This window comes from Telmatherina bonti (genome assembly GCF_933228915.1).
Source record: "Telmatherina bonti genome assembly, chromosome: 23".
NCBI lineage: Eukaryota > Metazoa > Chordata > Actinopteri > Atheriniformes > Telmatherinidae > Telmatherina > Telmatherina bonti.
The window spans coordinates 30,434,147-30,457,480 of record NC_136632.1 but is presented as its reverse complement, the minus strand read 5'-3'; the positions used below and the strand labels follow the sequence as shown (position 1 = coordinate 30,457,480).

General features: G+C 45.3%; 1 protein-coding gene across 1 annotated transcript in view; it reads left to right on the top strand.

Moving 5' to 3' along the window:
• The window catches only part of LOC306773581 (UPF0606 protein KIAA1549), a gene marked incomplete at both ends in the record, with an annotated part of 124,866 nt that overhangs the window by 17,085 nt on the left and 84,447 nt on the right, over positions 1-23,334 (top strand). The window lies entirely within an intron of this gene.

The window sequence follows — 23,334 nt, the reverse complement described above, 5'->3', positions numbered from 1 at the left end:
TGTCTCAGGTGTGTGTGAGGTGTGTGTGAGGTGTCTCAGGTGTGTGTGAGGTGTGTGTGAGGTGTGTCAGGTGTGTGTGAGGTGTGTGTGTGTCAGGTGTGTGTGTGGTGTCTCAGGTGTGTGTGGTGTCTCAGGTGTGTGTGAGGTGTGTGTGAGGTGTCTCAGGTGTGTGTGAGGTGTGTCAGGTGTGTGTGAGGTGTGTGTCAGGTGTGTGTGTGGTGTCTCAGGTGTGTGTGTGTGTGGTGTGTGTGTGAGGTGTGTCAGGTGTGTGTGTGTGAGGTGTGTGTGTGAGGTGTGTCAGGTGTGTGTGTGGTGTGTGTGAGGTGTGTGTGAGGTGTGTGTGTGTGAGGTGTGTGTGTGTGTGAGGTGTGTCAGGTGTGTGTGTGTCAGGTGTGTGTGTGGTGTCTCAGGTGTGTGTGAGGTGTGTGTGAGGTGTGTGTGAGGTGTGTGTGTGTGAGGTGTGTGTGTGTGTGAGGTGTGTCAGGTGTGTGTGTGTCAGGTGTGTGTGTGGTGTCTCAGGTGTGTGTGAGGTGTGTGTGAGGTGTCTCAGGTGTGTGTGAGGTGTCTCAGGTGTGTGTGAGGTGTGTGTGAGGTGTCTCAGGTGTGTGTGAGGTGTGTGTGAGATGTCTCAGGTGTGTGTGTGAGGTGTCTCAGGTGTGTGTGTGAGGTGTGTGTGTGTGTGTGAGGTGTGTGTGAGGTGTCTCAGGTGTGTGTGAGGTGTCTCAGGTGTGTGTGAGGTGTGTGTGTGTGTGTGTGTGTGAGGTGTGTGTGAGGTGTGTGTGAGGTGTGTGTGTGTGTGAGGTGTGTGTGTGTGTGTGTGAGGTGTGTGTGTGTGTGTGTGAGGTGTGTGTGTGTGTGTGAGGTGTCTCAGGTGTGTGTGAGGTGTGTGTGTGAGGTGTGTGTGAGGTGTGTGTGTGGTGTGTGTGTGTGTGAGGTGTGTGTGTGTGTGAGGTGTGTGTGAGGTGTCTCAGGTGAATGTGAGGTGTGTGTGAGGTGTGTGTGTGAGGTGTGTGTGAGGTGTGTGTGTGTGTGAGGTGTGTGTGAGGTGTGTGTGTGTGTGTGTGTGAGGTGTCTCAGGTGTGTGTGAGGTGTGTGTGAGGTGTGTGTGTGTGTGAGGTGTGTGTGTGTGTGTGAGGTGTGTGTGTGTGTGTGTGAGGTGTGTGTGTGTGTGAGGTGTGTGTGAGGTGTCTCAGGTGTGTGTGAGGTGTGTGTGTGTGTGTGTGAGGTGTGTGTGTGTGTGAGGTGTGTGTGAGGTGTCTCAGGTGTGTTTGAGGTATCTCAGGTGTGTGTGAAGTGTCTCAGGTGTGTGTGAGGTGTGTGTGAGGTGTGTGTGAGGTGTGTGCAAGGTGTGTGTGAGGTGTGTGTGAGGTGTGTGTGTGTGTGAGGTGTGTGTGTGTGTGTGAGGTGTGTGTGTGTGTGTGAGGTGTGTGTGAGGTGTGTGTGAGGTGTCTCAGGTGTGTGTGAGGTGTGTGTGTCAGGTGTGTGTGTGGTGTGTGTGAGATGTCTCAGGTGTGTGTGAGGTGTGTGTGAGGTGTGTGTGTGGTGTGTGTGAGATGTCTCAGGTGTGTTTGAGGTGTGTGTGAGGTGTGTGTGAGGTGTCTCAGGTGTGTGTGAAGTGTGTGTGTGAGGTGTGTGTTCTGGTTTTTGTTACGGTATGGGGACATCAATCTGTTTACACAGTCACGTAATGGGGACCAATGTCCTTGTGGGGACCAAAAAGCTGGTCCCCAGAAGGAACTCCACTTTAAATAACTCTAAAAGGTAAAATGAAGGTGCTGGCAAAGTTTCAGGCATTGGCCCATAAGTAATGTTTATCTGTCTTTTTGTGTTAAGGTGTGTGTACTGAGAGCGCCCCCTCAAAGGTCATATGTGGTATAGCACCTGATTGTAAATTCACACACTTTTCCAAATATGGTTAGGCACCGCCTTCTTCCTGGTCCCCACAGATACGGATTGTGACCATAGCATGAAATGATCAGTTTTAAAAGATTATTTCAATTTAAAAGACAATTTCGAACTCAAACTATGAGTGGACATTTATCTATAAAGATGGACTTCTGTAATTCAGTACTTAAACATTTGAATTTTCACTTAGATAATTGTCTGTTCACTGAACTTTCATGAAAATTTAACAAAAGGCAAAAATGGGGTTCATAGTGTAAATTTATTAGAGATTTAATTCATTAACAGGTTTTGAAACTCGTGCAGACTGCATAAAAACATAACAGGGGTTAGCATTTGTGCAATTTTTTTATAAGGTCATACTCCACACTGCAGTTTTAGGACAGACAACACATATACACATGCTCTATCTATCTATCTATCTATCTATCTATCTATCTATCTATCTATCTATCTATCTATCTATCTATCTATCTATATATATATATATATATATATATATATATATAATTTATGGGGGGGGGGGGGGGGGGGGGGGGTTTATGGGGAGAGAGAGATGCTTTATTCATTCCCAGGAAGGAGATAAGGGGTGTGGATTCAGGTTGTTCCAACAGTTCCCTTTTTCACAAAAATTTGTTACAATGATAAATAGATAAAATGAAAGATTAATATTAAACAGTTTAATGGCTGCTGGAATAAAGGACTTGCTGAACCTTTCAGTCCTGCATCAAAATGAGACCAGTCTCTCTGTCCTTCCAGAAGAATAGCTATCGTTGCTCCACCACAGTTCTGATAGGGTCCAGACTTCTACTAAGGACAGAACTAGCTTTTCTGACCAGTTTGTCCAGTCCTTTGCAGTCCTTGTTTGTAATGCTGCTCCTCCAGCAGACACCAGCGTAAACCATCACACTTTTGATGACTGTGTTATAGAACATCTGCAGCAGGTCACTGCAGACATCAGAGGACCTGAGCCATCAGAAGAAGATAAGGTGACTCTGTCCCTTCCTGCATGTTGTGTCTGTATTGGCTAACTATTCCAACCTCTGGTCCTGAAACACCCCCAGGTACCTGTAGGTCTTCACAGTCTATTTTCTCTCCATCAATACACACTGGCTTTCTGTGTGATGCAGATCTCCTGCAATCAACCACAACCTTCTTGGTCTTGGAGATGTTCAGGAGAAGACAGTTCTTTTTAACACTAAAAGGCCCAGAGCTACGAGAATTTTTGTCAGCCTGCAGTCCCCCCACAAATCACTAATCCCGTTTTTCATGTAAAGGCCCCATTTAGCGCTGTCATGAGGAACCATTCCACCCCCTCCAGTACAGTTTTAGCTCATGCCTCTGTCTTGAGAGTTTTACCTGAGAGCACTGAAAAAACTCATGTGTTGAAACATGATGAATGAAACATTTCTAATGAAACATTTGTGTCGCCAGATCTGCGGGATTGGAGTGATTTTACATGGCAGCTGAGTCATCAGCACATCAGCTGATATAACGGACAGTTCTTGATCTGTACAAAGAAAATAAAAAATATCTATTTATATAGGCTATATATAAATATATATGCAGCTGTATTGCGGAGGATAAAACTATTTAGAAGCGCAGCGCAGTTTCTGCTCCACGCAGCACCAGCAGCACTGCTTTGCTAGTAAAAAAAAGAAACAACAAAAGTGTGAAACGTTTTTGGAGTTGTTGCATGCTTTTATCTGAACTCCACAGCACTGCCGCATGCCATTGGACCAAACAGTTGCACGCAGCAGCAATGTAAATTCTGAATTGAGTGTAGCTGCGTGATATGTGTCAACACTGGCTGCGTCGTCAGGTCTCTACACCAGAATATGATGTCAATGAAAAAATCAGATCCGCTGCAGCACTGGGAAGTTCAGACACCAGCATGAAACGTGTCTGTCCAGCTGTTGCTCCTTTCATACCCCTCAGATTCACACGTCCGCTGAACTGATGCGCTCTTTTATATTAAAAATATAACAATGAACACCAGATGCACATGCTGGCTAAACTGATGAACGGATGGATAGATGGATGGCAAGATAGATGGATGGATGGATAAATGGATGATAGCTGGATGGCGGAATAGATGAAAGATAGATCGATAAATGGATAGGTGGATGGATAGATGGATGGACAGATAGATGGATAGATGGATGGACAGATGGATGGATAGATGGATGGACAGATGGATGGATAGATAGATGGATAGATGGATGGATAGATGGATGGACAGATGGATGGATAGATAGATGGATAGATGGATGGACAGATGGATGGATAGATAGATGGATAGATGGATGGATAGATGGATGGACAGATGGATGGATAGATTGATGGACAGATGGATGGATATATTGATGGACAGATGGATGGATAGATGGATGGACAGATGGATGGAAAGATAGATGGACAGATGGATGGATAGATGGATGGACAGATGGATGGACATATGGATGGAAAGATAGATGGACAGATGGATGATAGATGGATGGAAAGATAGGTAGATGGATGGAAAGATGGATCGATTGATGGATGAAAATTTAGATGGATGGATGGATAGATGGATGACTGAATATATAGAAATATAGATAGATAAATGGATAGATGGATAAATGGATGGATAGATAAATGGATGGATAGATGGATGACTGAATATATAGAAATATAGATAGATAAATGGATAGATGGATAAATGGATGGACAGATGGATAGATAAATGGATGGATGGATGGATGGATGGATAGATGGATGATAGATGGAAAGATAGACAAATGGATAGATGGATGGATAGATTGATAGATGGATGGATAGATGGATGAATGAATGGGGTGATGGATAGATGATAAATGGATGGAAAGATAGATGGGTGGATAGATGGATGAGTAGATGGATGGATAGATGGAAAGATGGATAGATGGATGGAAAGATGTATGGCTGAATAGATGGAAAGATAGATAAATGGATAGATGGATGGATAGATGGATAGACTGATGGATGGAAAGATAGATAGATGAATGGATGGATAGATAGATGGATGGAAAGATAAATGGACAGACAGATGGACAGATGGATGGATAGATGGATCAATTGATGGATGAAAATTTAGATGGATGGATGGATAGATGGATGATAGATGGATGACTGAATAGATGGAAATATAGATAGATAAATGGATAGATGGATAAATAGATGGACAGATGGATAGATAAATGGATGGAAAGGTGGATGGATGGATGGATAGATGGATGGCTGAATGGATGGAAAGATAGATAAATGGATAGATGGATGGATAGATGGATGGAAAGATGGATGGCTGAATAGATGGAAAGATAGATATATGGATAGATGGATGGATAGATAGATAGATGAATGAATAAATGGGGTGATCGATAGATGGATATATGGATGGATAGACTAATGGAAAGATGGATGGATAGATGCATGAGCTCTGCATGAGCGTCTTAAAAACACAATGCCCCGCCCCTTCCCATGAACTTCCCATTACTACAAATAAAAGAGATTTTCCCCCAAATTTCCCAATAATATATCAACCACCCAATGTTTAAGTTAAGTTCATGAACGTAACCCCATACATATTTCCACAGATGAACATAGAAAAACATAATACTACGGTGTATTAATCTGAAAATCCGTTAGTCACGGGACAATGACGTCTTTGCCGCATTGCGGCATACTCCAGCCATAAAACACAGGTAAACCTCTTAACCCAGTTTTCACCAACCCCCCAGAAGATGAAGATGACACCCCAGTAGTGCTCCCAGTATTTGTAGCAAAACCAATAGGTGTGCATCCCTATTAGTCTGCTACCTGCCAGGTGGCATGACTGAACTAAAGCAGCTACGTGGGACTGCGAGAGATTTGCTGGGCCTGACGACCCGGAACACAGTCAGGTAGGTGGTTGGGGGTGTGGGTGTCAGTGACAAGGCAGCTTTGTCACAGAACATGAAAATTTTACCAGGTAGAGTTAAGGTCCAATTTGACCATGAGTTCTTGTAGGGCTTCCGGTCCCCAGGGGACCTTTTTTTGTTTGAAATTTTTACTTATATTTCACTGACACTACTAACAAATACAAAAAAATCAAATAAAATATGTCAATAATTGATACTATTTAAAAGGGTTACAACAATATGAAAAAGAAAGCCTTTTTTAAAATGCTGATCTGATGTGAAAGTAAATCACAGTAAAAGCACTAAATGTTTCTAATAAAGACACACCAAAGTATCTTGAATCATTTGACAAAATTAGGAGATTCAATAAATAATTAGGTGGTGAGCTTAAACCCCCAATGGTGTAGCTAAAATTGAGCCCTTGCATGGCAGTAGAATCCAAAAGAGGGAGGAAACCTGGAAATTCAACGGGATATCTGTCTAAAATTATGCTGTTAAAACAATGGTAGATTTTTTTTTAAAAAATATGTAAAGAAAACATATTTTTTAAAAATGTTAACTGCTGTAGCTTTGAGATGTAGATTTTGATGTTATTTTTATTTAATGAATTCAGTTGAATAGAAACACCAACATTTAAATCTGATTTTACAAAGAACTGTAACTGTATTCCATACTATCCATTTAAAATAGATAGAATACGCCAAAAAAATTAACAAAAACACACTATATTTTGTTCTCAAATCAAATCAAATCAAATTTGATTTGATATCTTTTGTTCTAATCTTTACTTCCTTTCGCCGGCTTTTATTTTTGAAACAGCAGGAAGTAGCAACTATTTAGCAGTAGCTTAATTTCTCACAATTTTTCGAAGGGCAGTTGATGAGGAAATGAGACCGGAGTTTAAAGCTGTGACTACTAAAGAACATGTCCGTAAGTATTAAGATTTTATTATTTAAGTTATGCATTGACAACATAGCATTGCTGTCTGTCTGTTGTGATTTCTTTGAGAATGTGCAGCTCAGCTAGCTAGGTAGCTAGCTTGTGTCACAGATTTTGGATATATCCATTTGTTGCTTTTAAATTTGGCAGTGTTGTGTGGTTAAACATGAATTTCATTGTAGGTAGGGAAAATTCCATCCAAAATAATTTGGGATTTATGATTTGGTTTATTATCTTAAGGCTTAAATCACACATGTAGGTAGCAGCAGGCATGGATTACTGGTATGACGATGTCCCCATAAGTGACATTTTTCCAAAATCCATAAAAGAACATGGGAATCATATTGTATGCTCATTATCAGTTAAGAATAGGCCGGCTACAGGCTTCAAGGTATACCACAGTATGAAAAAGTCATGGTTTCAAAACCACTCCAACATACCATTCCTGAAGTATTATTATTATTATTATTATTATTATTATTATTATTATTATTAATATGTGACATCTCGTTAAGGAGAAAGTAGAGGTCCTTCACTTGTGCAATTATAGCAGCCCGCCCCCCCTGCGTTTCTTGACAAACAGACGAGTCTGTAGGCTGTGTGATTATTGGAGGCTTTCACGCTGCACTTTAGCCTAAGAAGCCAGAATCTCATTGCCTCAGTTGCCAAATCTTCTAAGCATGTTGGGTATTTATTTGTATATGTTCACACTGTTGTTGACGTTTTTTTTTTCTTTTGTTTTTTTTAAACTTTTGTTCGGCACTAGTCTACTGTCTTGGTATATCACAGAGCCTCAATTTTACAACTAATACTGTAATATTAGACCTGATTAATCCAGGTGTGTCTGATCATTGCCGTTGTGTCGACTGAGGTCAAGCAGACCTGGATTTATAAATTCATCCTGTAATGTAAGACAGGAGACAAAGGAGCTTCCTTAAAATTTGCGGTTCATGTAGACTTTTCAGTGACAAGCAAAGAACTGGTCATGTGTACCAACAACCCTTTCTTAAATGTTCCAGCCATTGACCAGTGCAAACATGGAACCAACAGAATTGACTTCCAGTCTTCCATGGACTCCTTCAGGTTCTCAGCAGACCAACGATGGCCCTGAGGATAACAGACCTTTCGAACAGGTAATTGCATACAATACATAGTCCCACACCTACCTAGTTTTTGTTTTACATATACATTTTTCTATTCAAATCTTTCTTTTACATCCTGGTTCTTAGAGACAGATTTAGCAACTGAGTCTGCATTTTGGACAGCTAAGTGGCATGTTTTAGATGCTGTTGAGTAGGACAGTGTCCCATAATTCTGGTCCTCGGGGCCCACTGCCCTGCATGTTATGGTTCCTACCAACTCCACTGCACATGATGCAGATGAACTTCACTGCTTGCCAAGTTCTATTAAATTCGGATAATGAGCCATTGATTTGAGTCAGGTGTGTTTAAAGTAGGGTTACCTACAACACGTGCAGGGCAGTGGGGCCCAGGTCATAGGTTAAGTAACACTGCAGTAGGATTTGAAAACTTGGATACAGATAGTAATAGAAGCAAATGTAATAGTAAGGCTAAGATGTCCTTGACTATGAGATGTGTTGACATGGCGTAGGTCTGACTGACATTTGATGGCCAGATGTCCTTAACTGTAGCAATCAGTTAAATGTTCTGTGTATGCAGTTGCCGAGCTGCATCTGGGTAAAATTTAATGCAACGCCATGGTTTCTAAATGTGTTTATTAAGTGTCTTTTGTGGACATTGCGGACGTTGCGGTAACATATTGGCATTTCCTGTTTGCCTAGCGAGTGTCACAGCGGATTGCTACGAGCCGTTGGCTCCTTTAACTTCTTTCTAACTTCTATCTATTGTTAACCAACCACTCACTTCAGCGCACAATACCTTCCCAAACCACTCTTCTATATATTGCATTTATTTTCGGGATCTTTGGCTTTCTGTTTACTTGACTTAAACAGCTCAAGCACTCGGTTTTAGCATGGCTGCTAGCTCTCTTCCCACACCCCGGTCCCCTGCCTTTTCTTGCTCGGTGTGTCTGATGTTTAGCTACTCCTCCGCCTCCTTTAGTGATAACGGTAGGTGTATTAAGTGTAGCAGCCTGGCAGCCTTGGAGGCGAGGCTCTGTGAGTTAGAAGCCCAGCTCCGCACTCAGTTAGGAAAGCAGTTAGTCAGCAAGCCCCCATTAGCCAGTGCGGCGCTACCAGCCAGGGCAGCTAGCCCACCTAGCGGTCCCTCAGCAGTTCCCGCGCAGCCGGGAGCCGAGGCGGGCTGGACGACGGTCAGGCGGAAGCGTAGCCCCAAACCAAAACCCACTGGCCACCACCGACCTGTTCACGTTTCTAACAGATTTTCCCCGCTCGGCGACACACCCGCTGAGGCAGAAACCCTGATTATAGGTAGTTCCATAGTCAGAAACGTGGCTCTAGAGACACCAGGCACCATAGTCAAATGCATTCCTGGGGCCAGAGCGGGCGACGTTGAATCGTATTTGAAACTGCTGACTAAGGCTAAACGTAAATACCGTGAGATTGTAATTCACGTCGGCGGTAACGACACCCGGTTACGCCAATCGGAGGTCACTAAAATTAATGTTGCTTCGGTGTGTAACTTTGCCAAGAGCATGTCGGACTCCGTAGTTTTCTCTGGTCCCTTGCCAAATTTAATCAGCGATGACATGTTTAGCCGCATGTCATCCTTCAACCGCTGGTTGTCTTGGTGGTGTCCCGATAACAACGTGGGTTTTATAGATAATTGGAGCGCTTTTTGGGGAAAGCCTGGTCTTATTAGGAGAGATGGCATCCATCCCACGTTGGATGGAGCCGCTCTCTTATCTAGCAATATGGACTCTTTTATTAGTCAGCTAAATTGACAACTCAGGGTTGGGACCAGGAGGCAGAATTGTAGTCCTACACACTTTTCTGCAGCTTCCCACCTGCCGCCGCTCACCCAAAACCCCATTCCGACCTTATACAACTTCCCAGCAGTAAGAATTAAACAACACAAAAACACTTCTGGGGTTAATCGTGAAAACCTCATAAAAATAAAAACAATAGATCTAATAAAATCAGAAAATAAGACGATAAAGTGTGGCCGACTGAATATTAGATCCCTCCCAAATAAGTCTTTATTAGTCAATGACTTGATAGGTGATCACCACATTGATTTATTCTGTCTTACAGAAACCTGGTTACAGCAAGAGGATTATGTTAGTATTAATGAAGCTACGCCAGCTAACTATTTAAACTTTCACATTCCTAGAACTACAGGCAGAGGAGGAGGTGTTGCAGCTATTTTTCAGTCAGAATTTTTAATTAATCCTAAGCACAAAACGAACTATAAATCCTTTGAATTCCTGACATTAAATTTATCTCATCCAAAATGGAATTCAGAGAAACCGCTCCTTTTAGCATTAGTGTATCGCCCACCTGGACCTTACTCCGAGTTTCTGACCGAATTCTCTGATCTCTTGTCTGAGTTAGTGCTGACTACTGATAAGGTCATTGTACTAGGTGATTTTAATATTCATGTTGACGATGAAAATGATAGTTTAAACATTTCCTTTAGCTCTATTCTAAACTCAATTGGGTTTTCACAAAATGTCCATGGAGCCACTCACTCTCATGGTCATACTCTTGATCTGGTTCTAACATCTGGTATTGAGACCGATAAGCTCAAAGTTTTTCCTCAAAACCCTGTCTTGCCTGATCACTTCTTATTAACCTTTGAATTCACTTTATCTGATTACTCACTGACCAAAAATAAATTCTACTATAGTAGATGTTTATCAGACAATATTACAAAATTTAAACAATCAATTGAATCAATTTTTTCCCCTCTACCATGTGTTAGCATGACTGAGAGTCCCCCTTTAAGCCTTACTCCTGCTCAGATTGATCAACATGCTGATACTATAACAGCTTCAATGCGTACAACCTTGGATAATGTTGCTCCCCTAAAGAAGAAGAAAGTAGGTAAGATTATGAAGGCTCCCTGGTTTAATTCCCAGCTTCGAGCTCTAAAACAGGCATCAAGGCGTTTGGAAAACAGATGGCGTTCATCAGGATTAGAGGAGTCTCGCTTAACCTGGAAAGAAAGTTTAATCGTATACAAAAAAGCCTTACGTACGGCAAGAACAGCTTATTATTCATCATTGATAGAGGAAAACAAAAACAACCCTCGGTTTCTTTTCAGCACTGTAGCCAGGCTTACTAGGAGCCGGAGCGCTGAGGAGCCATGTATTCCTTTCTCACTTAGCTGTGATGATTTCATGTATTTTTTCAGGAATAAAATTGATACTATTAGAGATCAAATTCACAATATTCTTCCTTCTACTTATAATGTTGAGTCTGTTGTGGTCTCCAAAGCATCCTTAGAACCAGGATCTGACTTGTGTCTAAATAGTTTCTGTCCTGTCCAACCCTCTGAATTAACTAAAATAATAGCTTCATCTAAACCATCCACCTGTATCTTAGACCCTCTCCCAACGAGCCTCTTTAAGGACATTTTCCCTTTAATTAATACATCACTACTAAATCTTATCAATATGTCTTTAGTGACAGGATATGTACCACAATCATTTAAAACTGCTGTAATCAAGCCTTTACTTAAAAAGCAATCTCTGGATCCAGAGGTGATAGCAAATTATAGACCTATATCTAACCTCCCGTTTATGTCCAAAATTCTGGAGAAAATAGTTTCCGCTCAGCTACATGCCCACCTGAGCAGAAATAATTTATGCAAAGAGTTTCAGTCAGGATTTAGAGCTCATCATAGCACTGAGACGGCATTGGTGAAAGTTACTAATGACCTTCTTATGGCCTCAGACAAAGGACTTGTGTCCGTACTTATCTTGCTTGATCTTAGTGCTGCATTTGATACAGTCGATCATAACATTCTGTTACAAAGACTAGAACAGGTGATTGGAATTACAGGTACAGCGTTAAGCTGGTTTAAATCATATTTATCTGATAGACTTCAGTTTGTTCATGTAAATGACAAGTCCTCCTCCCAAACTACAGTAAGTCATGGAGTTCCTCAAGGTTCTGTACTTGGACCAGTACTCTTCACGCTATATATGCTCCATTTTGGCAAAATTATTAGACAGCATGTAATAAAATTTCATTGTAATGCAGATGATATTCAGATATACTTATCCTTTAAACCAGATGAAACAAATCAGCCCAATAGGCTACAAAATTTTCTCATAGACATAAAGACTTGGATGTCTAGAAATGTTCTCCTCTTAAACTCAGATAAGACTGAAGTAATTCTCGTTGGATCTGAAAAACTCAGAGCTAAATTCTCCAGTTTTGTAATGAACCTGGATGGCATTACTTTAGATTCCAGTGCTACAGTGAGAAACCTTGGAGTAATATTTGACCCTGACCTGTCCTTTGGCTACATATTTAGCAGGTTACTAAAACAGCCTTCTTTCATTTACGTAATATAGCCAAAATTAGGGACATTCTGTCTCGGAGTGATGCAGAAAAACTGGTTCACGCTTTTGTTACTTCGAGACTAGATTACTGTAACTCTCTATTACTGGGCTGTCCTAAATATGCCCTGAAAAGCCTTCAGCTGATCCAGAATTCTGCAGCCAGAGTCCTGACCAGAACCAGCATGAGAGATCATATTTCTCCAGTTTTAGCCTCTCTTCATTGGCTGCCTGTTGAATCTAGAATAGAATTTAAAATCCTTCTCCTTACATATAAAGCCCTCCACAGCCAGGCACCACTATATATCAAAGACCTCATTGTTCCTTATATACCAAGTAGAGTACTTCGTTCGCAGACTGCAGGCTTACTTGTGGTTCCTAGAGTCTCAAAGAGCCGAGCAGGAGGCAGAGCCTTTGGTTATCAGGCCCCTCTCTTATGGAATAAGCTCCCAGTTAGTGTTAGGGAAGCAGACACCCTCCCCACCTTTAAGACTAGGCTGAAGACTTATCTTTTTGATAAGTCCTATAGCTAGGGATGGTTAGCATCCCTTAGTTATGCTGCTATAGGTTTAGACTGCTGAGGGACATTTCCTGATACACTGAGCTTCTTTCTCTTTATCTCTTTCTTTTATTCCCCCCCCCCCCAATAACAGTGTAGCATCATTAACATGTATGTCTCCTGTCTCAGCAGGTCTCCCTGGCCGGGAGTAGCAGTTCCTGTTGTCTGTTGTCTTTCTGTCCTCTTCCCCCCACACAGCAGAGGCAGATGGCTGCCTGTCCTTGAACCAGGTTCTGCCGGAGGCTTCCTTCCTGTTAAAAGGGAGTTTTTTCCTTCCCACTGTCGCCTGTGTGCTTGCTCAGGATGGGAGATTGAGTTGGACTCAACTCAATCTGTTGGTTTCCTTATATAGGTTGTTATGAATTGGCTTTCATTATGTTTTCCCCTCTGTCTGTAAAGTGTCTTGAGATGGCATTGCCGGGATTTGAGGCTATATAAATAAAGTTGAATTGAATTGAATGGACACTCACGGGGTCCCCACAGCATATGTTAACAAGTGTAAACTAGTGTGTTCAGAGCTGGAGCAAAGTCAGTCCCCAGAAGGACATGTAACTAAGGGTGTGTGTTGGGTCCCCATGACTCATGTCTGAGGGGTGTTAAACACCAAAACCAGTTGTAATACCTGAACAATGTGGATGCTTTGGATTATTTCTGTGATGTGTATTTTAATGTACATTAGGACTTCAGCAGGATAATTTGACTTCATGTTTTTATTGTATTCTTTCAAATATTGGGCTTAAAAGAAGCAATTTGTTGTCCATGTTTGTGTACCAACAAGTCTTTCTTAAATGTTCCAGCCATTGACCAGTGCAAACATGGAACCAACAGAATTGACTTCCAGTCTTCCATGGACTCCTTCAGGTTCTCAGCAGACCAACGATGGCCCTGAGGATAACAGACCTTTCGAACAGGTAATTGCATACAATACATAGTCCCACACCTACCTAGTTTTTGTTTTACATATACATTTTTCTATTCAAATCTTTCTTATACATCCTGGTTCTTAGAGACAGATTTAGCAAATGAGTCTGCATTTTGGACAGCTAAGTGGCATGTTTTAGATGCTGTTGAGTAGGACAGTGTCCCTTAATTCTTGTCCTCGGGGCCCACTGCCCTGCATGTTATGGTTCCTACCAACTCCACTGCACATGATGCAGATGAACTTCACTGCTTGCCAAGTTCTATTAAATTCGGATAATGAGCCATTGATTTGAGTCAGGTGTGTTTAAAGTAGGGTTACCTACAACACGTGCAGGGCAGTGGGGCCCAGGTCATAGGTTAAGTAACACTGCAGTAGGATTTGAAAACTTGGATACAGATAGTAATAGAAGCAAATGTAATAGTAAGGCTAAGATGTCCTTGACTATGAGATGTGTTGACATGGCGTAGGTCTGACTGACATTTGATGGCCAGATGTCCTTAACTACAGCAATCAGTTAAATGTTCTGTGTATGCAGTTGCCGAGCTGCATCTGGGTAAAATTTAATGAGACGCCATGGTTTCTAAATGTGTTTATTAAGTGTCTTTTTGGACACTCACGGGGTCCCCACAGCACATGTTAACAAGTGTAAACTAGTGTGTTCAGAGCTGGAGCAAAGTCAGTCCCCAGAAGGACATGTAACTAAGGGTGTGTGTTGGGTCCCCATGACTCATGTCTGAGGGGTGTTAAACACCAAAACCAGTTGTAATATTTTTTTTATAGTTTTATTGTATTCTTTCAAATATTAGACTTGAAAGAAGCAATTTGTTGTCCAAATTTATATTCCTTAAAAATTATGAACATCAACTACAGTCAGTTGCATCACATGCCTCATCCTCCACAAACATGGTAATTGAGTCTAGCATTTATTTAAACTGTTTTTGTTACCTAAACAGAAAATATTCTCAACCTGCATGAAAAGGATAGTGGCAGTGAAGATGACGACAACAATGCTGTCGAGGAAAATTCCTCCGCTATTGGTAAGAGTGTTAAAAAGTTAATATGCTACCAGTACAGAAGTTGCCTTATATTAACTTTTTGCCATTGTAACTAAATGTACCTTTTGGAAAGAGAAACACTAACAGAATGTGGCAATGCTGAGAATTGAAATATATTATTGAAATTGAATTATTCTTTAAAAAATCTTTAATTTGCCTTTTTCCCCAATTTCAACGCAATGTCTGAATTGTTACATTAACTTTTAATTTTACCATTAAAAACATGTTGCTTTAATTTTCATAGAACCATCGGCAGTGCAAATCCTTCCTGAAAGTGGGAACAAGATGGCATCACCACCGTCCAGGAAACCTAAAATATTACCCTCATCTTCATCAGATGATGATCAGGAAGTCAATAAAAGTTGTTCTGCAATGTTTGTTTTTCCTAGAATTTTTTTTATTTATGTTAGCAACAGTTGTTATTGATGGTTTGGTTTAAATCAAATATGACTGAGTAAATATCTCAAACAGAGGTATGGTCCCCACTTGGTAAGTTAGTATGTGTAAATTATGCAAATTATATGTAAATCTGGTCCCCATCTGTCATGTTTTTTCGAAAGTTAATGAGTCCTCATAAAGCATTGTCCAGACAGGTTGATGAACTTACTTTTGAAATTCAGTTATTTGAAGCCGTGTATAGGACAATACAGCTTCAAATGTTATCCCTGATTTTTTATTAGTCTGTAGATCCACCAGAAAGGGTGGTCCCCACAAGTGATGCTTAAAAAGTTGGTCCCCATGCCCCACGGAAACCAGTATGTGTGTGTGTGTGTGTGTGTGTGTGTGTGTGTGTGTGTGTGTGTGTGTGTGTGTGAGGTGTCTCAGGTGTGTGTGAGGTGTCTCAGGTGTGTGTGAGGTGTGTGTGAGGTGTGTGTGTGAGGTGTCTCAGGTGTGTGTGTGTGTGAGGTGTGTGTGAGGTGTGTGTGTGTGTGAGGTGTCTCAGGTGTGTGTGAGGTGTCTCAGGTGTGTGTGAGGTGTGTGTGAGGTGTCTCAGGTGTGTGTGAGGTGTGTGTGAGGTGTGTGTGTGTGAGGTGTGTGTGAGGTGTGTGTGTGTGAGGTGTGTGTGAGGTGTCTCAGGTGTGTGTGTGAGGTGTGTGTGTGTGAGGTGTGTGTGTGAGGTGTCTCAGGTGTGTGTGAGGTGTGTGTGAGGTGTGAGGTGTGTGTGAGGTGTCTCAGGTGTGTGTGAGGTGTGTGTGAGGTGTGAGGTGTGTGTGAGGTGTCTCAGGTGTGTGTGAGGTGTTTGTGAGGTGTGTGTGAGGTGTGTGTGAGGTGTGTGTGAGGTGTGTGTGTGTGTGGTGTGTGTTAGATGTCTCAGGTGTGTGTGAGGTGTGTGTGAGATGTCTCAGGTGTGTGTGAGGTGTGTGTGTGGTGTGTGTGAGATGTGTCAGGTGTGTGTGAGGTGTGTGTGTGAGGTGTGTGTGAGATGTCTCAGGTGTGTGTGAGGTGTTTGTGAGGTGTTTGTGAGGTGTGTGTGAGGTGTGTGTGAGGTGTGTGTGTGGTGTGTGTTAGATGTCTCAGGTGTGTGTGAGGTGTGTGTGAGATGTCTCAGGTGTGTGTGAGGTGTGTGTGTGGTGTGTGTGAGATGTGTCAGGTGTGTGTGAGGTGTGTGTGTGAGGTGTGTGTGAGATGTCTCAGGTGTGTGTGAGGTGTGTCAGGTGTGTGTGTGGTGTGTCAGGTGTGTGTGTGGTGTGTGTGTGTGTGAGATGTCTCAGGTGTGTGTCAGGTGTGTGTGAGGTGTGTGTGTGAGGTGTCTCAGGTGTGTGTGAGGTGTCTCAGGTGTGTGTGAGGTGTGTGTGAGGTGTCTCAGGTGTGTGTGAGGTGTGTGTGAGATGTCTCAGGTGTGTGTGAGGTGTCTCAGGTGTGTGTGAGGTGTGTGTGAGATGTCTCAGGTGTGTGTGTGAGGTGTCTCAGGTGTGTGTGAGGTGTGTGTGAGGTGTCTCAGGTGTGTGTGAGGTGTGTGTGTGGTGTGTGAGGTGTGTCAGGTGTGTGTGTGGTGTGTGTGAGATGTCTCAGGTGTGTGTGAGGTGTGTGTGTGAGTTGTCTCAGGTGTGTGTGAGGTGTCTCAGGTGTGTGTGTGTGAGGTGTCTCAGGTGTGTGTGAGGTGTCTCAGGTGTGTGTGTGTGAGGTGTCTCAGGTGTGTGTGAGGTGTCTCAGGTGTGTGTGAGGTGTGTGTGAGGTGTCTCAGGTGTGTGTGAGGTGTGTGTGAGGTGTCTCAGGTGTGTGTGAGGTGTGTGTGAGGTGTCTCAGGTGTGTGTGAGGTGTGTGTGAGATGTCTCAGGTGTGTGTGAGATGTGTGTGTGAGGTGTCTCAGGTGTGTGTGAGATGTGTGTGTGGTGTGTGTGAGGTGTCTCAGGTGTGTGTGAGGTGTCTCAGGTGTGTGTGAGATGTGTGTGAGGTGTGTGTGTGTGAGATGTGTGTGAGGTGTGTGTGTGTGTGAGATGTGTGTGAGGTGTGTGTGAGGTGTGTGTGAGGTGTGTGTGTGTGAGGTGTCTCAGGTGTGTGTGAGGTGTGTGTGAGGTGTGTGTGAGGTGTCTCAGGTGTGTGTGAGGTGTGTGTGTGAGGTGTGTGTGTGTGTGAGGTGTGTGTGTGAGGTGTGTCAGGTGTGTGTGAGGTGTCTCAGGTGTGTGTGAGGTGTGTGTGAGGTGTGTGTGTGTGTGAGGTGTGTGTGAGGTGTGTGTGAGATGTGTCAGGTGTGTGTGAGGTGTGTGTGAGATGTGTGTGTGTGAGGTGTGTGTGAGATGTGTGTGTGTGAGGTGTGTGTGAGGTGTGTGTGTCAGGTGTGTGTGTGGTGTGTGTGAGATGTCTCAGGTGTGTGTGAGGTGTGTGTGAGATGTCTCAGGTGTGTGTGAGGTGTGTGTGAGATGTGTCAGGTGTGTGTGAGGTGTGTGTGTGAGGTGTGTGTGAGATGTCTCAGGTGTGTGTGTGGTGTGTGTGTCAGGTGTGTGTGTGGTGTGTGTGAGATGTCTCAGGTGTGTGTGAGGTGTGTGTGTGTGGTGTGTGTGTGTGTGAGATGTCTCAGGTGTGTGTGTGGTGTGTGTGTCAGGTGTGTGTGTGAGGTGTCTCAGGTGTGTGTGAGGTGTGTGTGTTTGAGATGTCTCAGGTGTGTGTGTGAGGTGTGTCAGGTGTGTGTGTGAGGTGTCTCAGGTGTGTGTGAGGTGTGTGTGAGGTGTGTGTGTAAGATGTCTCAGGTGTGTGTGAGGTGTGTGTGTCAGGTGTGTGTGTGGTGTGTGTGAGATGTCTCAGGTGTGTGTGAGGTGTGTGTGAGGTGTGTCAGGTGTGTGTGTCAGGTGTGTGTGTGTGGTGTGTGTGAGATGTCTCAGGTGTGTGTGAGGTGTGTGTGAGGTGTGTCAGGTGTGTGTGTCAGGTGTGTGTGTGAGGTGTGTGTGAGATGTCTCAGGTGTGTGTGTGAGGTGTCTCAGGTGTGTGTGAGGTGTGTGTGAGATGTCTCAGGTGTGTGTGTGAGGTGTCTCAGGTGTGTGTGAGGTGTGTGTGTGAGGTGTCTCAGGTGTGTGTGAGGTGTGTGTGAGGTGTGTGTGAGGTGTCTCAGGTGTGTGTGAGGTGTCTCAAGTGTGTGTGAGGTGTGTGTGAGGTGTCTCAGGTGTGTGTGAGGTGTGTGTGAGGTGTCTCAGGTGTGTGTGTGAGGTGTCTCAGGTGTGTGTGAGGTGTGTGTGAGGTGTGTCAGGTGTGTGTGAGGTGTGTGTGAGGTGTGTGTGAGGTGTGTGTGTGTGAGGTGTGTGTGTCAGGTGTGTGTGTGGTGTGTGTGAGATGTCTCAGGTGTGTGTGAGGTGTGTGTGAGATGTGTCAGGTGTGTGTGAGGTGTGTGTGTGAGGTGTGTGTGAGATGTCTCAGGTGTGTGTGAGGTGTGTCAGGTGTGTGTGTGGTGTGTGTGTCAGGTGTGTGTGTGTGTGGTGTGTGTGAGATGTCTCAGGTGTGTGTGTGGTGTGTTTGTCAGGTGTGTGTGTGTGGTGTGTGTGTGAGGTGTCTCAGGTGTGTGTGAGGTGTGTGTGAGGTGTCTCAGGTGTGTGTGAGGTGTGTGTGAGATGTCTCAGGTGTGTGTGTGAGGTGTGTGTGTGTGAGGTGTGTGTGTGAGGTGTCTCAGGTGTGTGTGAGGTGTGTGTGAGGTGTGTGTGAGGTGTGAGGTGTGTGTGAGGTGTGTGTGAGGTGTGTGTGAGGTGTGAGGTGTGTGTGAGGTGTGTGTGAGGTGTGAGGTGTGTGTGAGGTGTGTGTGAGGTGTGTGTGAGGTGTGTGTGAGGTGTTTGTGAGGTGTGTGTGAGGTGTTTGTGAGGTGTGTGTGAGGTGTGTGTGAGGTGTGTGTGAGGTGTGAGGTGTGTGTGAGGTGTGTGTGAGGTGTGAGGTGTGTGTGAGGTGTGTGTGAGGTGTGTGTGAGGTGTGTGTGAGGTGTTTGTGAGGTGTGTGTGAGGTGTTTGTGAGGTGTGTGTGAGGTGTTTGTGAGGTGTGTGTGAGGTGTGTGTGTGGTGTGTGTTAGATGTCTCAGGTGTGTGTGAGGTGTGTGTGAGATGTCTCAGGTGTGTGTGAGGTGTGTGTGTGGTGTGTGTGAGATGTGTCAGGTGTGTGTGAGGTGTGTGTGTGAGGTGTGTGTGAGATGTCTCAGGTGTGTGTGAGGTGTGTCAGGTGTGTGTGTGGTGTGTCAGGTGTGTGTGTGGTGTGTGTGTGTGAGATGTCTCAGGTGTGTGTCAGGTGTGTGTGTGGTGTGTGTGTCAGGTGTGTGTGTGGTGTGTGTGAGGTGTGTGTGTGAGGTGTCTCAGGTGTGTGTGAGGTGTCTCAGGTGTGTGTGAGGTGTGTGTGAGATGTCTCAGGTGTGTGTGTGAGGTGTCTCAGGTGTGTGTGAGGTGTGTGTGAGGTGTCTCAGGTGTGTGTGAGGTGTGTGTGAGGTGTCTCAGGTGTGTGTGAGGTGTGTGTGAGGTGTCTCAGGTGTGTGTGAGGTGTGTGTGAGGTGTCTCAGGTGTGTGTGAGGTGTGTGTGTGGTGTGTGAGGTGTGTCAGGTGTGTGTGAGGTGTGTGTGAGGTGTCTCAGGTGTGTGTGAGGTGTGTGTGAGGTGTCTCAGGTGTGTGTGAGGTGTGTGTGAGGTGTCTCAGGTGTGTGTGAGGTGTGTGTGTGGTGTGTGAGGTGTGTCAGGTGTGTGTGTGGTGTGTGTGAGATGTCTCAGGTGTGTGTGAGGTGTGTGTGTGAGTTGTCTCAGGTGTGTGTGAGGTGTGTGTGTGGTGTGTGAGGTGTGTCAGGTGTGTGTGTGGTGTGTGTGAGATGTCTCAGGTGTGTGTGAGGTGTGTGTGTGAGTTGTCTCAGGTGTGTGTGAGGTGTCTCAGGTGTGTGTGAGATGTGTGTGTGAGGTGTCTCAGGTGTGTGTGAGGTGTCTCAGGTGTGTGTGAGGTGTGTGTGAGGTGTGTGTGTGTGAGATGTGTGTGAGGTGTGTGTGTGTGTGAGATGTGTGTGAGGTGTGTGTGAGGTGTGTGTGTGTGAGGTGTCTCAGGTGTGTGTGAGGTGTGTGTGAGGTGTGTGTGTGTGTGAGGTGTCTCAGGTGTGTGTGAGGTGTGTGTGTGTGTGAGGTGTGTGTGTGTGTGAGGTGTGTGTGAGGTGTGTGTGTGAGGTGTGTCAGGTGTGTGTGAGGTGTCTCAGGTGTGTGTGAGGTGTGTGTGAGGTGTGTGTGTGTGTGAGGTGTGTGTGAGATGTGTCAGGTGTGTGTGAGGTGTGTGTGAGATGTGTGTGTGTGAGGTGTGTGTGAGGTGTGTGTGTCAGGTGTGTGTGTGGTGTGTGTGAGATGTGTGTGTGTGAGGTGTGTGTGAGGTGTGTGTGTCAGGTGTGTGTGAGGTGTGTGTGAGATGTCTCAGGTGTGTGTGAGGTGTGTGTGAGATGTGTCAGGTGTGTGTGAGGTGTGTGTGTGAGGTGTGTGTGAGATGTCTCAGGTGTGTGTGTGGTGTGTGTGTCAGGTGTGTGTGAGGTGTGTGTGTGAGGTGTGTGTGAGATGTCTCAGGTGTGTGTGAGGTGTGTGTGAGGTGTGTGTGAGATGTCTCAGGTGTGTGTGAGGTGTGTGTGTGAGTTGTCTCAGGTGTGTGTGAGGTGTCTCAGGTGTGTGTGTGTGAGGTGTCTCAGGTGTGTGTGAGATGTGTGTGTGAGGTGTCTCAGGTGTGTGTGAGGTGTCTCAGGTGTGTGTGAGGTGTGTGTGAGGTGTGTGTGTGTGAGATGTGTGTGAGGTGTGTGTGTGTGTGAGATGTGTGTGAGGTGTGTGTGAGGTGTGTGTGTGTGAGGTGTCTCAGGTGTGTGTGAGGTGTGTGTGAGGTGTGTGTGTGTGTGAGGTGTCTCAGGTGTGTGTGAGGTGTGTGTGTGTGTGAGGTGTGTGTGTGTGTGAGGTGTGTGTGAGGTGTGTGTGTGAGGTGTGTCAGGTGTGTGTGAGGTGTCTCAGGTGTGTGTGAGGTGTGTGTGAGGTGTGTGTGTGTGTGAGGTGTGTGTGAGGTGTGTGTGAGATGTGTGTGTGTGAGGTGTGTGTGAGGTGTGTGTGTCAGGTGTGTGTGTGGTGTGTGTGAGATGTGTGTGTGTGAGGTGTGTGTGAGGTGTGTGTGTCAGGTGTGTGTGAGGTGTGTGTGAGATGTCTCAGGTGTGTGTGAGGTGTGTGTGAGATGTGTCAGGTGTGTGTGAGGTGTGTGTGTGAGGTGTGTGTGAGATGTCTCAGGTGTGTGTGTGGTGTGTGTGTCAGGTGTGTGTGAGGTGTGTGTGAGATGTCTCAGGTGTGTGTGAGGTGTGTGTGTGTGGTGTGTGTGTGTGTGAGATGTCTCAGGTGTGTGTGTGGTGTGTGTGTCAGGTGTGTGTGTGAGGTGTCTCAGGTGTGTGTGAGGTGTGTGTGTGAGATGTCTCAGGTGTGTGTGTGAGGTGTGTCAGGTGTGTGTGTGAGGTGTCTCAGGTGTGTGTGAGGTGTGTGTGAGGTGTCTCAGGTGTGTGTGAGGTGTGTGTGAGGTGTGTGTGTCAGGTGTGTGTGTAAGATGTCTCAGGTGTGTGTGAGGTGTGTGTGTCAGGTGTGTGTGTGGTGTGTGTGAGATGTCTCAGGTGTGTGTGAGGTGTGTGTGAGGTGTGTCAGGTGTGTGTGTCAGGTGTGTGTGTGTGTGGTGTGTGTGAGATGTCATAGGTGTGTGTGAGGTGTGTGTGTGAGGTGTCTCAGGTGTGTGTGAGGTGTGTGTGAGGTGTCTCAGGTGTGTGTGAGGTGTGTGTGAGATGTCTCAGGTGTGTGTGTGAGGTGTCTCAGGTGTGTGTGAGGTGTGTGTGTGAGGTGTCTCAGGTGTGTGTGAGGTGTGTGTGAGGTGTGTGTGAGGTGTCTCAGGTGTGTGTGTGAGGTGTGTGTGAGGTGTGTGTGTGTGAGGTGTGTGTGAGGTGTGAGGTGTCTCAGGTGTGTGTGTGAGGTGTGTGTGAGGTGTGTGTGTGAGGTGTCTCAAGTGTGTGTGAGGTGTGTGTGAGGTGTCTCAGGTGTGTGTGAGGTGTGTGTGAGGTGTCTCAGGTGTGTGTGTGAGGTGTGTGTGAGGTGTGTGTGTGTGAGGTGTGTGTGAGGTGTGAGGTGTGTGTGAGGTGTGTGTGTGTGAGGTGTGTGTGTCAGGTGTGTGTGTGTGGTGTGTGTGAGGTGTGTGTGTGTGAGGTGTGTGTGTGAGGTGTGTGTGTGAGGTGTGTGTGTGTGAGGTGTGTGTGTCAGGTGTGTGTGTGGTGTGTGTGAGGTGTGTGTGTGTGAGGTGTGTGTGAGGTGTGTGTGTCAGGTGTGTGTGTGGTGTGTGTGAGATGTCTCAGGTGTGTGTGAGGTGTGTGTGAGATGTCTCAGGTGTGTGTGAGGTGTGTCAGGTGTGTGTGTGGTGTGTGTGTCAGGTGTGTGTGTGTGTGGTGTGTGTGAGATGTCTCAGGTGTGTGTGAGGTGTGTCAGGTGTGTGTGTGGTGTGTTTGTCAGGTGTGTGTGTGTGGTGTGTGTGTGAGGTGTCTCAGGTGTGTGTGAGGTGTGTGTGAGGTGTCTCAGGTGTGTGTGAGGTGTGTGTGAGATGTCTCAGGTGTGTGTGTGAGGTGTCTCAGGTGTGTGTGAGGTGTGTGTGAGATGTCTCAGGTGTGTGTGTGAGGTGTCTCAGGTGTGTGTGTGAGATGTCTCAGGTGTGTGTGTGAGGTGTCTCAGGTGTGTGTGAGGTGTGTGTGAGGTGTCTCAGGTGTGTGTGAGGTGTGTGAGGTGTGTCAGGTGTGTGTGTGGTGTGTGTGTGTCAGGTGTGTGTGTGAGGTGTCTCAGGTGTGTGTGAGGTGTGTGTGAGATGTCTCAGGTGTGTGTGTGAGGTGTCTCAGGTGTGTGTGAGGTGTGTGTGAGGTGTCTCAGGTGTGTGTGAGGTGTGTGAGGTGTGTCAGGTGTGTGTGTGGTGTGTGTGTCAGGTGTGTGTGTAAGATGTCTCAGGTGTGTGTGAGGTGTGTGTGTCAGGTGTGTGTGTGGTGTGTGTGAGATGTCTCAGGTGTGTGTGTGAGGTGTCTCAGGTGTGTGTGAGGTGTGTGTGAGGTGTCTCAGGTGTGTGTGAGGTGTCTCAGGTGTGTGTGAGGTGTGTGTGAGGTGTCTCAGGTGTGTGTGTGAGG